This window comes from Lepidochelys kempii, chromosome 1, assembly GCF_965140265.1.
Source record: "Lepidochelys kempii isolate rLepKem1 chromosome 1, rLepKem1.hap2, whole genome shotgun sequence".
Lineage (NCBI taxonomy): Eukaryota > Metazoa > Chordata > Testudines > Cheloniidae > Lepidochelys > Lepidochelys kempii.
The window spans coordinates 88,599,200-88,615,984 of NC_133256.1; positions in this window are offsets into that span (position 1 = coordinate 88,599,200).

The following is a 16,785-nucleotide window of genomic DNA, read 5'->3' on the forward strand; positions in this document are numbered from 1 at the left end:
TTTGCTTGCCTTCTGGTGGCTTCCTTTCACACCTTTATCCTGCTCACCACTTGGATGACTGTCAGTCTTTGACCTATTTGCAATTTGCTCCTCCTCATCTTCCGCTTTGTTCTCTAGGATACTTCCTGAGTATACTTAATGTTGGGGATCACTGTAGATCAGGGGTTCCCATACTTGGTTCACAGCTTGTTCAGGATAAGCCCCTGGCAGGCCACAAGATGCTTTGTTTATCTGAGCGTCCACAGGTAAGGCCGCTCGCAGCTCCCAGTGGCGTGGTTCGCCATTCCTGGCCAATGGGAACTGTAGAAAGTGGCGCGGGCCGGGCCACCTCTTCCCACAGCTCCCATTGGCTGGAAACGGTGAACTGCAGCCACCAGGAGCTGCAAGCAGCCATACTTGCAGAAGCTTTAGGTAAACAAAGCGTCTTGCGGCCAGCCAGGGGCTTACCCTGAACAAACCATGAACCAAGTTTGGGAACCTCTGCTGTAGATTAACATGCTCCTGTCTCAACACGCAGTATGTAATTTTTCTTCAGTATTATGCAGGGGTGCCTATAATTAGGAATTAGCTATATTCTATAACATTTGCTTTAATTACATCTACCCACAAATCTTCACTGAAGCATGAAATTTTTCAACCCCCCCTGAGGTGTTTGGATGCCCAGTTCCCATTAGAAATTAATAGGAATTGGGAGCCTGTGGCTTTGAAAATTCCAGCCTGTCTAATTTCTGGAAACACTGATATTTGCCACCCTAAAAGGAGGAATATACAAATAGAAAAAAAGTAAGAAGTTGGTGGCATTAGCTTCCATAAACTTGTAAAAGAGGCTAATGTTTGATCAAAATTAGAGAAATATAGAAAATTTGGAGTCACAAGCCAGAAAAAAAAACTTTCAGTAACTGAACTCTGAACAAGCAGCTGATGGTCATATATTGCTTGAACAGTCTTATTACATTTAAATTAGATGCACATTTGAGATGGTTAATTTGAAGTGTGATCACTACAGTGCTCTGCTGAATTTTTATCAGGTAGACTTGTAACGTATAGTTAGAGTCTAAAAGCTTTTCATTTGCAATATTGCATCAGTAAACCCAGCCTGACTGACACAGATATTTTCATTTCTATTAAATTATTTATTTGTAAATTTTCTACTGAAGTTCTATGATGAGAAGCTGGAAGTGACACACCGTTAAACCTGAGGACATGATAATGGAAATGGAAAAGTCTATGGGCAAAATTGGCAAATATTGTAATCAATGCATCATCACTATAGCACTATATTTTATACATACGGTTTCCTTCTTAATGCAAGAAACTTACATCTAAACTGATGTACAAAAATTGAAACTTGTGATTTTATATGCTGAATATATTGGTTAGTAGTATTATAGTTAGGATGGTTACATATTATTATTGTTGACGTATTTCCAACAGAGGACACAATATACAAGACACTCTACAAATATAAAGGAAGGAAAGATGCCTGGCCCAAATGGAGAAGTAGTCATCTACCTCCTTAGGGTACATCTACTCAGCAGCTAAAAGCTAAAATTCACAGCTCAGGTAGACATACTTGCTAGCTCTACTTGAGCTAACACCTACAAATAGCAGTGTGGCTGTGGCACAGGCAGCAACTCAGGATAGCTGGTCAGGTACAATCCTGGCCAGCTCCCTGGGTATGTACTTGAACAGATAGAATCATAGAATATCAGGGTTGGAAGGGACCCCTGAAAGTCATCTAGTCCAACCCCCTGCTCGAAGCAGGACCAATTCCCTGTTAAATCATCCCAGCCAGGGCTTTGTCAAGCCTGACCTTAAAAACCTCTAAGGAAGGAGATTCTACCACCTCCCTAGGTAACGCATTCCAGTGTTTCACCACCCTCTTAGTGAAAAAGTTTTTCCTAATATCCAATCTAAACCTCCCCCACTGCAACTTGAGACCATTACTCCTCGTTCTGTCATCTGCTACCATTGAGAACAGTCTAGAGCCATCCTCTTTGGAACCCCCTTTCAGGTAGTTGAAAGCAGCTATCAAATCCCCCCTCATTCTTCTCTTCTGCAGGCTAAACAATCCCAGCTCCCTCAGCCTCTCCTCAGAAGTCATGTGTTCTAGACCCCTAATCATTTTTGTTGCCCTTCGCTGGACTCTCTCCAATTTATCCACATCCTTCTTGTAGTGTGGGGCCCAAAACTGGACACAGTACTCCAGATGAGGCCTCAGCAATGTCGAATAGAGAGGGACGATCACGTCCCTCGATCTGCTCGCTATGCCCCTACTTATACATCCCAAAATGCCATTGGCCTTCTTGGCAACAAGGGCACACTGCTGACTCATATCCAGCTTCTCGTCCACTGTCACCCCTAGGTCCTTTTCCGCAGAACTGCTGCCTAGCCATTCGGTCCCTAGTCTGTAGCGGTGCATTGGATTCTTCCATCCTAAGTGCAGGACCCTGCACTTATCCTTATTGAACCTCATCAGATTTCTTTTGGCCCAATCCTCCAATTTGTCTAGGTCCCTCTGTATCCTATCCCTCCCCTCCAGCATATCTACCACTCCTCCCAGTTTAGTATCATCCGCAAATTTGCTGAAAGTGCAATCCACACCATCCTCCAGATCATTTATGAAGATATTGAACAAAACCCGCCCCAGGACCGACCCTTGGGGCACTCCACTTGATACCGGCTGCCAACTAGACATGGAGTCATTGATCACTACCCGTTGAGCCCGACAATCTAGCCAGCTTTCTACCCACCTTATAGTGCATTCATCCAGCCCATACTTCCTTAACTTGCTGACAAGAATACTGTGGGAGACAGTGTCAAAAGCTTTGCTAAAGTCAAGAAACAATACATCCACTGCTTTCCTTTCATCCACAGAACCAGTAATCTCATCATAAAAGGCGATTAGATTAGTCAGGCATGACCTTCCCTTGGTGAATCCATGCTGGCTGTTCCTGATCACCTTCCTCTCATGCAAGTGCTTCAGGATTGATTCTTTGAGGACCTGCTCCATGATTTTCCCAGGGACTGAGGTGAGGCTGACTGGCTTGTAGTTCCCAGGATCCTCCTTCTTCCCTTTTTTAAAGATTGGCATTACATTAGCCTTTTTCCAGTCATCCGGGACTTCCCCGGTTCGCCACGAGTTTTCAAAGATAATGGCCAATGGCTCTGCAATCACAGCCGCCAATTCCTTCAGCACTCTCTGATGCAACTCGTCTGGCCCCATGGACTTGTGCACATCCAGCTTTTCTAAATAGTCCCTAACCACCTCTATCTCCACACAGGGCTGGCCATCTCTTCCCCATTTTGTGATGCCCAGCGCAGCAGTCTGGGAGCTGACTTTGTTAGTGAAGACAGAGGCAAAAAAAGCATCGAGTACATTAGCCTGATTGAGTACATTAGATAGCCTGAGCTGAGCTGCCACCTGTGCCACCACATTACTATTTTTAGGTGCTAGCTTGAGCAGAGCTAGTGTGTGTGTGTATAACCTCAGACTCAACATTTTCCAGCTACTATGTAGATTTACCCTTGGTACGTTTTTGAAGGTGATCACTAATTGCCTTAAATAATGCTTTGAATAACTACATTAACTTCAGTATTTGTAGTATTCTAGGTATTACCTATACAAAAAGTTTAGGGAGTACCTCAGCAATTGCAGTAACTATTTAAGGTAAAATTAGCTCCTCTCTAAAAGTGAGACAACTGTATACTTAATTTGTGATTATTGAAACATATACACACACCCACCGCACTGATAGTATATAGCAAGGCCTAGATCCACAAAGGGATCCATGACTGGTGTACCCCTTAAGGGTAGCAGTGCTTAGAGGTCCAACAACATCCCCATCACACGGTTTGACCCTGTTAAGATTTTGAGTTCTCTTCTACAAAGAATGAAGAGATACTGGGAGAGAGGAAATATTCCTGGGAATAAGTAGTGGGTGGGAGAAATATCACTGCTATCTCTTTAAGGACCTGGGATCCAGATACTTACAGAGTGAGTGGGGCAAGATTCCCCTGTCCCAACTAACAGTGATGAGCTTTAGGCGGGAACCAACATATTTACGGTCTCCTATTTCATAGCAGGGCAAACCCTGGCAGGAGAAGGTTGCCTGCATGCATGCTGGAGGGATATTTTGAGGAAAGTGTCCAACTGAAGGAGAAGCTGGCTAAGCCCCTACCCCAGCTCCAAGGAGGAGAGCTGAGAGAATGCCTGTCTGAAGTACTGACTGCCCTAAGACAAGAATGAGAGGGACTGCCTGAAATACAACCCTTAACTGAGAAGGAAGGCTGGGGGAGACTCCTGTCTGAAGGATGGAAACAGATTGCCTTAAGGCAAGAGACAGAGGGATTGCTCAAATATAGCCCAGCTGGTGCCAGAGGGGCTGGGAGTGGCTTTGAGGAAGTGCCTCCAAAGCTACCTATGAAGAATCCATGAGGGACATAAATCCAAGGTGGTAACAGTGAGGTGCTCAGACTTGGAGCAGAAGCCAACAAGCAGGTCAATGGTAGGGGAATTCTAGGGAAGTGGGGAAGGGATTAAAGGAATTGTCTTTAGCTGCCTAAAACAGAGTTCCTGGGCTGGAACTCAGAAGAAAGTGGGCTTGGGTTCTCCTACCTCTTCCCCAGACCAAGAAGGGAAGTACAGGCACCAGGAGTGAAAGATACAAAGAACTACAAGTCCCAGAAGGAGGCCAAGGGCCAGGTTTAGAGGGCGCTAAACTCTGGGTTTTCTTATTTTGGACTTTGCTGTTAACCCCAAATGGGGAAATGGACTGAGGTAGCCTGAGAGCTAGGCAACAGAAGCAGCAGTGTGTGGTGGAACCTGGACTGACAAAGAGGAGATATAGTGAAAGAACCCCAGCAACATTACATCCTGACACAAACGGGAGCTGGTGGTGAGCATATAACATAACAGGGACTTAGATGCAGCTGCCCACTTTTGTGGATCATACTGTTAAGCTCCTAACTCACCTCATGCATTGTACAGGCCTTCTGGGGGGCCAGTATATGGCTGTAGTTTCGACAAGGCAGCAGGGTGCCTAAATATTGGGTGTTATATTGAGTCTGTTATACCAATACAATAAAAACCAGCAGGATCTTATTAAAGGGGATAAGGCAAAATGCTATATTTATTGTGAATACAGAAAGAATCAGAGTAAGCAATCATTTATAGCAATACCATCTCATTCACTCATACACACACAAGTTCTGCAAAACTGTTATAGTTACCAGCCTAGGAGTTGCTCATGCCAAGTCACTGGCCAGGTGGCCTGGACACAAGGGAGGAGCAGGGCCTTGTCAGATGCACATCTGATGCTCCTGAAGGTTGGTTTGCAGAATGAGACCCAAAGTCTTCAGGGTCTGTTCTTATAGGGATTTATCCTCATACAAGTTTATAGGGTTCGCTTCATCATGCTGTTCTCCATGTTTGAAGTGATAATCACTGTTCTCATGTTTGAGGCGATAGTCAATCATGGAGCTGGCATAGCAATGACGAAATGACAGTATGTTGTTATCCTGTTCTTCGGTTCTTCGTCCTTCCTGTCCTTGGGGCAAGTATGCCGTCAGGGTTATTGGGCTCTCTCATCCACTGCTTTCTTCAGCCAAACGATCTTATTTTAAGACTGGCACCTCAACCTTTAATCTTTCATTTTTCATTTAATCATACATACAATCACACTCACACTTCAACGTATATCCTGTCACAACTGCATTTTATCACATACCCATCCTTTAACATAATCATTCTAAAATCAGTGGGACATGGCAGACTTCAATAAGTTTACTCATCCCACTTGTTACATCTAAAAGGAAACAAACAAGATAAGCATGCAAAAGTGGGGAGTTACAAATCTTATTCTGGAATTCAGGAAAAGAAAAGTTGTACCAATAAAGTCTTTGTCTCTACATGTTTTTCTACAATTAGCACAGACCTTGCAAACTGGCAGGCCTGTTTCAATTAACACAAACTCAGCAGGTAGAGAGAGCAGGCTGAGAGACATTTCTTTCTAATGGTCAGGCCAAATCCAGGGTCTGCTCTGGAATCATTCTTTCTAATATTTTCCACAACATAATGGTAAGAATTATTACTTTTAATCCAACAAGTCAAGATAGCCAATCGGAAATGGCAAGGAAAGGAGTATGTCCTAGGCCATGCTGTCAAAGGAACTTAGATGCCTAACACTGGACTAGAAAGAGCTACCTCCCCCTGCTTGGGATTCACAGCTATGAACCCTCTCCTGGAGCTAAATTGATTCTTGCAAAAAAAAAAATGGAGGTGGTGGTGGTGGGGTGTCATCCCTTTTAACAATTAGCCAAGTAGTCAGAGCACTCACCAAGGATATGGAAACCCCAGGTTCCAGTCTCTATTGCAATGACTATGTAATTGTTCATATAAAGTGGAACAGCCTCAACCACCAAGAGTCCCAGGAATACAGCCCAATGGTAAGGGCACACCCCAGAAAGGTGAGTCACACGAGTTTATATCCCTACTCCATATCATTCAGAGGGGAGATTTAGGCCTGAGTCTCCCATATCCTGGTTGAATGCTCTAGCCACTGGACTTGGCAATGTTTGCTTTCCTTTTTCCTGTAGTTTTGATTATGTTTAAGCATTGTTTCATTTTGTTTACATTTTCACTGTTGCAAGAAATTGTGTGTGTGGGGGAAGGGGGGTGTCAGACAATTATTTAATGAAATACACAGTAAGATTAAAAAAGTTAAAGCTTTATAAACCATCAAAAATACAAAGTGTCAACATTATACATCAAAATATGTAAAGTAAATATCCTTAAATCAACATATCATACCTGTTTTTACTATTCATTCACTAGTCCATTTTAACAAGCCTAATTTAAAAGCTTAATGGGATTTTGACTGCAATTTCTCAAGAAGCATTTTTCTAACTTTGCCTATTTGTGAATTTCGATCATCATCCATGGAAATATTTTTTCAATCGGTTTGTGTGGGTACAGAGAAATAGACATTTACTGACACCTAATGATAAAAATCTAATCCTTCCAAGCCTAACTAAAGGTGATGGGGGCACCTCCTTCTCTGGCTGTGTCTTGTGTGGACTGGACCCCACAGGTAAAATAGAAGGGGCAATGCCTAGTTTGAGGATCCCATGGGTGCTTAAGCAAAGCTAGGACTTAGGTTACTGTCCACATGCTCATCAACAAAAACTTAGGCATGTAAGGAGTTTAGGTTCCTACAGGGTTAGGCAAAAGAGAGGAGGTTTTGAAAATAAGAATTTTGGACTTAGGTCTCTGAAGTGGCTGTTAGGTGCATAAATCTCTTTGTGGATCTAGCCCCAAAAGTAAACAGTAACAAAATGTAGTGTTGTGTCTGAAAAAAATCAAGACTATCAACATGGGTTAACAATTATGATGTTTGGATCTGAGGAAAAATAAGTATTTCCACTTAATTCTAGCCTCCTCCTTCCCACCCTATGAATCTCAACTAATTGGTTTCAAATTTGACGTTTTCCACAGGACATCCCAAGGCCATACCATACATGCCAAGTTTGAAATTTTAAAACAAAGCCCTTTGTGAACTACCCAAGCTCTTCTAAAAAAATATGTCAAACGGAGCCAAATTCGCCATCAGTATAAGCAGTCTGCTTTGAGACTAAAGAAGCTTCTCCTGCTTTGGACAGTGATAGATTTGGCCCCTATAATTGTAACTATTTTGCTGATGAATTCTATTGCAGTTTCTACACCACGGCTGAAAGCTGGAAGATACTTTTGAAGTAATTGCACAATGTGTGATTTGACATTATTTAGAATATATTGAGCAGCTCTGCAAATATGTTTTACTCCTTCTGGCACACAGGCTGTCCTTTTGTGCAGGACTTGTGTGTTCCTTTAGTATATAAAAAAAATGAGTGTATATAGTCAGTCCTGATTAAACACTTATGCCAAATTGAGACAACACAGTGGAGTGTAGGCCTGCTAGGTTCTGGGTTGGCACAGGGGCAGTACCAACAGCAATCCCTCTGTCCAGTAAAAGTGCAGCACTACAGATATATCAATCCAAGCTACCACTGCTCTGAAACCAAACCTGTATGTTGATTAGAGAGTCTCAATTGCCATTACACCACAATCAGATATTTATTTATCTTACCATATTTATTTTGTTTCTCCTTATACCTCTTTATGGATTCAGCCATATAGTGCTTATTCTCCTTTATTCTAATACTTTAACAATCTGCTATTATTTCTTTCAGTGTGATATGGTTTAATCAGTGTGATGTATTTCATTACTGGAGTCAGCAGCAGTTGATTATTAAATTATCCATTATTGGAAAACAAGCAAAACAAGATTTATCAACTCTATATGGAAGTCCACATTAGTATTTATATGGTCAATAATGTATCTAATTAGGAACAAGCCCACTTGTAAAAAAGATATAAGAAACCACAGGCATGTTCCACATATATGCCTATCATGTGTACATGACAAACATGTAATCAGTAAAACAACTGATAAATATGGAAAAATACCAGAGTCTTTATAGGGTGACAACTGCCCACAATGCATTTCTGCCATTAAATGTAAAAAAAAAAAAAAATACCCACAAAATATCCCATTACATAACGGGAGTTGTTAAAGTGAAAATGGAAATATAGCAAGGCTGCAGGCCCACCTCTTAGACTAAGTGCAAGGATTGGTTCTAGAAAAGCAGGCAGTAAATTTCTTACCAATTTGAAATAGGGTCATGGATGATTTGAGGATTGCTAGACCTGAGCAGCTTTTATTTGCTGATTGGTTGTATCTGAAGTGGGATCATAACATTTAAGATACAAGGCATTGTGCACTGTATTCTACATCTGTCATGATAAGGCTTTCTATAATGCTATAATGTACTCAATGCTTTTTTTGCCTCTGTCTTCAGGAACAAGGTCAGCTCCCAGACTACTGCACTGGGCAGCACAGCATGGGGAGGAGGTGACCAGCCCTCTGTGGAGAAAGAAGTGGTTTGGGACTATTTAGAAAAGCTGGACGAGCACAAGTCCACAGGGCCGGATGCGCTGCATACGAGAGTGCTAAAGGAGTTGGCGGATGTGATTGCAGAGCCATTGGCCATTATCTTTGAAAACTCATGGCGATCGGAGGAAGTCCCGGAGAACTGGAAAAAAGCTAATGTAGTGCCCATCTTTAAAAAAGGGAAGAAGGAGGATCCTGGGAACTACAGGCCAGTCAGTCTCACCTCAGTCCCCGGAAAAAATCCTGGAGCAGGTCCTCAAGGAATCAATTCTGAAGCATTTAGACGAGAGGAAAGTGATCAGGAACAGTCAGCATGGATTCACCAAGGGCAAGTCATGCTTGACTAATCTAATTGCCTTCTATGACGAGATAACTAGCTCTGTGGATGAGGGGAAAGCAGTGGTGTCAAATATAAAGGGAAGGGTAAACCCCTTTGAAATCCCTCCTGGCCAGGGGAAAGCTACTCTCACCTGTAAAGGGTTAAGAAGCTAAAGGTAACCTCGCTGGCACCTGACCAAAATGACCAATGAGGAGACAAGATACTTTCAAAAGCTGGGAGGAGGGAGAGAAACAAAGGGTCTGTGTCTGTCTATATGCTGGTCTTTGTCGGGGATAGACCAGGAATGGAGTCTTAGAACTTTTAGTAAGTAATCTAGCTAGGTATGTGTTAGATTATGATTTCTTTAAATGGCTGAGAAAAGGATTGTGCTGAATAGAATAACTATTTCTGTCTGTGTATCTTTTTTGTAACTTAAGGTTTTGCCTAGAGGGGTTCTCTATGTTTTTTTAATCTAATTACCCTGTAAGATATCTACCATCCTGATTTTACAGGGGGGATTTCTTTATTTCTATTTACTTCTATTTTTATTAAAAGTCTTCTTGTAAGAAACTGAATGCTTTTTCATTGTTCTCAGATCCAAGGGTCTAGGTCTGTAGTCACCTAGGCAAATTGGTGAGGCTTTTTACCAAACCTTGTCCAGGAAGTGGGGTGCAAGGTTTTGGGAGGAAGGATGCGTCCAAACAGCTCTTCCCCAGTAACCAGTATTAGTTTGGTGGTGGTAGCAGCCAGTCCAAGGACAACGGGTGGAATATTTTGTACCTTGGGGAAGTTTTGACCTAAGCTGGTAAAGATAAGCTTAGGAGGTTTTTCATGCAGGTCCCCACATCTGTACCCTAGAGTTCAGAGTGGGGGAGGAACCTTGACAAGTGGACATGTTGTTCCATGACTTTAGCAAAGCTTTTGACACGGTCTCCCACAGTATTCTTGCCAGCAAGTTAAAGAAGTATGGGCTGGATGAATGGACTATAAGGTGTATAGAAAGTTGGCTAGATTGTCGGGCTCAACGGGTAGTGATCAATAGCGCCATGTCTAGTTGGCAGCCGGTATCAAGTAGAATGCCCCGAGGGTCAGTCCTGGGGCTGGTTTTGTTCAATATCTTCATAAATTGTCTGGAAGATGGTGTGAATTGCACCCTCAGCAAGTTTGCAGATAACACTAAACAGGGAGGAGAGGTAGATACACTGGAGGGTAGGGATAGGATACAGAGGGGCCTAGACAAATTAGAGGATTGGGCCAAAATAAATCTGATGAGGTTCAACAAGGACAAGTGCAGAGTCCTGCACTTAGGATGGAAGAATCCCATGCACCGCTACGGACTAGGGACCAAATGGCTCGGCAGCAGGTCTGCGGAAAAGGACCTAGGGGTTACAGTGGACGAGAAGCTGGATATGAGTCAACATTGGCCTTCTTGGCAACAAGGGCACACTGGCATTTTGGGATGTATAAGTAGGGGCATTGCCAGCAGATCGAGGGATGTGATTGTTCCCCTCTATTTGACACTTGTGAGGCCTCATCTGGAGTACTGTGTCCAGTTTTGGGCCCCACACTACAAGAAGGATGTGGAAAAATTGGAAAGAGTCAAGCGGAGGGCAACAAAAATGATTAGGGGACTGGAACACATGCCTTATGAGGAGAGACTGAGGGAACTGGGATTGTTTAGTCTGCGGAAGAGAAGAATGAGGGGGGATTTGATAGCTGCTTTCAACTACCTGAAAGGGGGTTCCAAAGAGGATGGATCTAGACTGTTCTCAGTGGTAGCTGATGACAGAACAAGGAGTAATGGTCTCAAGTTGCAGTGGGGGAGTTTTAGGTTGGATATTAGGAAAAGCTTTTTCACTAGGAGGGTGGTGAAACACTGGAATGCGTTACCTAGTGAGGAGGTGGAATCTCCTTCCTTAGAAGTTTTTAAGGTCAGGCTTGACAAAGCCCTGGCTGGGATGATTTAGTTTGGGATTGGTCCTGCTTTGAGCAGGGGGTTGGACTAGATGAGATCCTGAGGTCCCTTCCAACCCTGATATTCTATGATTCTATAATGCCCAGGACTACAGAATCCAAATCTCTTGTTTGGTAGGAATGATTGGGTTTTTCCTCTCTTTTAATGAGTTTTGGATTTTTTTCCTATGATGGAGGTTTGGAAAGAAATCTCCTCTTCTCTAGAGCTTTGCAAATGAGGGAAGAGGGCACTGAAAGTTTATTACAGAAGACATTTGAAATAGCTGGGCTTCCTTCTGAAAAAAATTAAGAATATTCATCAATAAAATAGACTGGCTGAAAGGGCTGGATCAGGGAATGCTCCTAAACCTGCAATGGCAAGGTTCTTTCCAGCTAGTGATGGCCCCACCCTATGACAAAACAGGTGGATATTTTAGTGTAATGTTTACTGTTTATATTTAGGTGATGAATACTGTGGGGTACTAGTTGCTTTGTGCATGCTGTCCCTGTGTTAATTCTGACATCATTCAACTCTGTGGTGGACACTGAAGGTTCTGTGGTGATTATTTGTTACTGTTTTATTTCTGCAACCTTCTGTTTGACACCTGAAGATATTTTGAAACCCCAGGAAAAGTAGCTCTGTATTGATTTATACAAACATGAACACTACATTCACTGTACATGGGTGGGTGATGAGTAGGTGTAGACAGAAGAGGGGAATCGGACATTGGTAAGCTAAATATCCCATACATAGAGCTTGAGCCAGAAGAATAGAAAATTATTTTCCAGCTTTGCAAAATGAAAGCCAGATGTTGTTCAGGTGCAGATCCTACTTATCTAAATCTCCACACCTACCACCTTCAAAACCAAAATTAGAACCTGGAGGTAGGGAAGACACATTAAACATTGTATTGTCTCACCGACAAGACACAAGCAAGTTTGGCAGCTTGCACTGAGAATGCTCATCCACTAGGTCCCATAAGAAGGGACCTCTGAGACAGCATAGTTTCCAACGTCTAGTGCCAGGCTTTCCCTGGTGGAGTTAATTTCTCTCTCTCAATAAGAGCCATCCCTAACAATGAAACATAACATTTTGCCTTGGAATGTGCTTGATTAACACCTGCCAGTTGGAACAAAAACATGTAACTCACTCAAACAGCTGACACATTTTTCCCTGTTGCTATGATACCCCAGCACACCTGATTACTGTAGACCGTATGCAACACAATTTCAAAGTTCAGGTGGGGATCTCTATTCATCGGTAGACCTCCTCACCAGCAGAGGATCTGGTCCCCAAAATCTCAAAATGACTCTTTAAATTGCTGCAGAAAATGCATATTATGCATATTTTAATTATTTATATAAAAGTACTACTTAGGGTTGTTGTCACAGCCCTCACTCACCTCTGGGTGGTGCTTCCTCCTGGTGATTAGCTCTATCTGGTACAGCACCCCCATTCTTCTTTTCCACTGTGGCAACTCTCCTGCCACACCTGAAGTTGCAGTAGGGCTGCTCCATGACTTGGTCCTGTGATTTCCTTTCTGGGAGAGTCTTCCCAAGTCCCTCCACACAAGCAACATCAGGCAATCCTCACACCTGCTGCCCTGACTATGCAACTCCCACAGTGACTCAGGCAGTCTTCCCATTCACTGACCCATGCAATATCACTCTACAGTGATGGTAGAGGAACCCAGGCCTGCCCTCTGCATCCACACCAAACTTACTGATCTTGCCCTTGGACTACTTCCTATCACACTTCTCCAAGCTTTTCAGTCTCCAGCCTTCCTAGTCAGACCCCTTTCCTCTTACATCTACTAGGAAAACCATTCCTCCTCGGTTTCTATTCCTTATCTCAGGGGTTCGTATCTTCCATTCCTTCTCCCTCACCTCAGGGACAGAGACTGAAGGCTTCCTTCCTTCATGCTGTTGCGAGCCTCCTGGCTTTATAGAAGCCCCACCTGTTCCGTCACAGGTGAGCTTCTTTCTAATTAGCACCCTCCACACAGTCTACATCTCCACGTCTTTTCCCTCCCTCACCCCTGTTTGCAGCGTAATTGGTTGATTGGGCCACCAGGCATAATTTAACTCTTTCAGGGTCAGTTTGGGGAATACACCCATCTCAGGTCCCAGCTAAGATCAGGACCCCATTGTGCTGTTCATACATGTACCAAGATGCAGTCTCTGCTCAAGAGAGCTCAAAATATAGACAGATAGGACAAGATAGAAGTATTACAATTCATATTTTACAGACTGGGAATTGAGGTACAAAAAGATAAATGGACTTTCCTAAGGTCACAGAGGAAGACTCTAGAAGAGCTGCAAATTGAACCCAAATCTAAATCTAGTGTCTAAACTACAAGACCTTCCTCTTCACCTAATTATCAAGTAATTTAAAAAGTAATCATGATTAATTGTGCAATAAAAATTAATTTGTGATTAATCACACTGTTAAAGAATAGAATACTATTTATTTAAATATTTTGGATGTTTTTTACATTTTCATATGTATTGATTTTAATTACAACACATAATACAAAGTGTATAGTGCTCACCTTATATTTATTTATTATAAATATTTTTGTATAAAACAAAAGAAATAGTATTTTTCAATTCACCTAGTACAAATACTGTAGTGCAATCTCTTTATCATGAAAGTTGAACTTACAAATATAAAATTATGTACAAAAAACCCCTGCATTCAAAAATAAAGCATTGTAAAACTTTAGAGCCTACAAGTCCACTCTGTCCAACTTCTTGTTCATCCAATCGCTCAGACAAACAAGTTTATTTACATTTGCAGAAGATTGCCTGCCTGCTTCTTGTTTACAATGTCACCTGAAAGTGAGAACAGGTGTTTGCATGGCACTGTTGTAGCCGAAGTCTCAAGATATTTACATGCCAGATGCACTAAATATTCAGATATTCCTTGATGCTTCGACCACAATTCCAGAGGACATGTGTCCATGCTGATGATGGGTTCTGCTCAATAATGATGCAAAGCAGTGCAGACTGATGCATGTTCATTTTCATCGTCTGACAGATGCCACCAGCAGAAGGTTTGATTTTCTTTTTTGGTGGTTCGGGTTCTGTAGTTTCTACATCAGAGTGTTGCTCTTTTAAGACATCGGAAAGCATTCTCCACACCTTGTCCCTCTCAGATTTTGGAAGGCAGTTCAGATTCTTAAATCTTGGGTCCAGTGCTGTAGCTATCTTTAGAAATTTCACATGGTATCTTCATTGCATTTTGTCAAATTTGCAGTGAACGTGTTCTTAAAACAAACACATGCTGGGTCATCATCCGAGACTGCTATAACATGAAATATGTGGAATAATGAGGGTAAAACAGAACAGGAGATATACAATTCCCCCCAAGGAATTAAGTCACAAATTTTATTAGCACTTTTTTTTTTTAAAGAGGGTCATCAGTATGGAAGCATGTCCTCTGGAACGATGGCCGAAGCATGAAGAGGCATATGAATCTACGTAAATATCTCGCGATGCCAGCTACAACAGAGTCATGCAAATGCCTGTTTTCACTTTCAGGTGACATTGTAATTAAGAAGTGAGCACCATTATCTCCCGTAAATGTAAACAAACTTGTTTCTCTTTGCAATTGGCTGAAAAAGAAATAGGACTGAGTGGACTCGTAGGTTCTAAAGTTTTGCATTGTTTTGTTTTTGAGTGCAGATATATACAAACAAAAAAACTGAGTTTGTAATTTGCACTTTCATGATAAAGAGATTGCAGTACAGCACTTGTATGAAGTGAATTGAAAAACACTATTTCTTTTGTTTATCATTTTTACAGTGCAAATATTTGTAATCAAAATAATATAAAGTGAGCACTGTACACTTTGTATTCTATGTTGTAATTGAAATCAATACATTTGAAAATGTAGAAAAACATCCAAAATATTTAATAAATTTAAATTGGTATTCTATTGTTTAACAGTGCAATTAATCATGATTAATCAACAGCCCTAAGATAGATAGATAGATAGATAGATAGATAGCAGTACAATTGTTATATATTTGGCTTATTTTCCAAAAACATTTTTTTCATAAAATATTTCTTTTTTTTTTTTTTTTTAGAAAAGTCACCTTTATCAAATGGCAATGATGTTTTGGCAAGGAGGAATTTTTTGAAAGAAACAGAATCATTGAATGTCTTTCTTTTACATTTCCTTTATATTTCATAACTGTCAAAAGTAGCCATTGTACTGTAGTTTCATACACAGGGATAATTGTGCTATGTGTTATTTGAAAAAAAAATTGCTACATTTGTCTATTATAATGCTACTGCTGTTGTTAGTTATAATAGCATTCTACCTTGTTTTGCATGATTGAGATTATTGTACTACATTTTATAATGGTTATATTCTAAATATAGACAGTACTGCATAGAAGGCCTCCCAACTCCTCTGTAATTGCCATAGCTGGACAACCATGGAGAGGACCTCACACTACATCCATTTGGGGGGTGTAGTCTGTGTGGGCACACTCACCCTGTGCACTGGTCAAGCTGTCTCACTAGTGCACAATTTAGCCTTTAATCAGACAAACCAATTGGAATAGCCAAAGAAATGCATATAGAGGATGAGGGCTACAAGAATGAACGATAAGCCTGTGACTCTGCACACACACATCTTGTCAGTTCCTTTTAAAATATATATGAAATTGGGACTCCAGAGTGAAGGGCAGGTTGGAAGTCTGCAGTGTGGTTAACCACGATTGGAAAGATAGGAGTGCGGCTGCACAGACTGCAATCTCACGGAAGGGGTTTCAAGCATGAGGGGAGGAATGTGAAAAGCCATAGAGCTTCACATAGTAAAAAGTGGCAAGGAGAGCTGAGTTGACCTACTGGGTAAACAGTGATCCAATAAGTGGAGTGTTGCAACTATAGGTTTTCTGACTTTAATATGTATGAAAAATCTCTGAATCTCCCATAACAAAGGGAACCTACTCAATATGAGGGACTGATTCTCATTTACACTAATGTCTCCTCATATCGCTCTGAGGTAAAGGAGCATTAGTGTAAATGAGATTCAGTCCCTTCCCTATTCACATAATCCTGGGTGGAAGGATTTTGCATATGAAAAGGGTAAGAGCAGGATAATCTGTTTTCCCAATTTAAACAAAACATTCTCATAAGCGCTGCCAAGGAAATGAGGAACACCACTTGGCTAACCAAGTTAAATTTGTACAGACACATTACTGCTTTAGTTCATTGAAAGTATATTGAATATACTATTAGTTGACCACAATCTTGTAATTGCTTTAATTCGAAATGGTTTTGTATAAAGGTGGCATAGTCTGTGGACAGTTCAGCATTGTCTTGTCCTAGGAAATATTTTAAAATATTAATTTCTAATAGATTCCATGTTTTTCTTATGACCTACACTTTACTGTATCTGAGCTTCCAGAATTTAAAAAAAAATTATACACAGTAGCCTACATCTTTCAAATTGGGTCTTCTTTTCCATTGTGTGTATGTGTGTGTATTTTTAATTACCTGATGTACTGT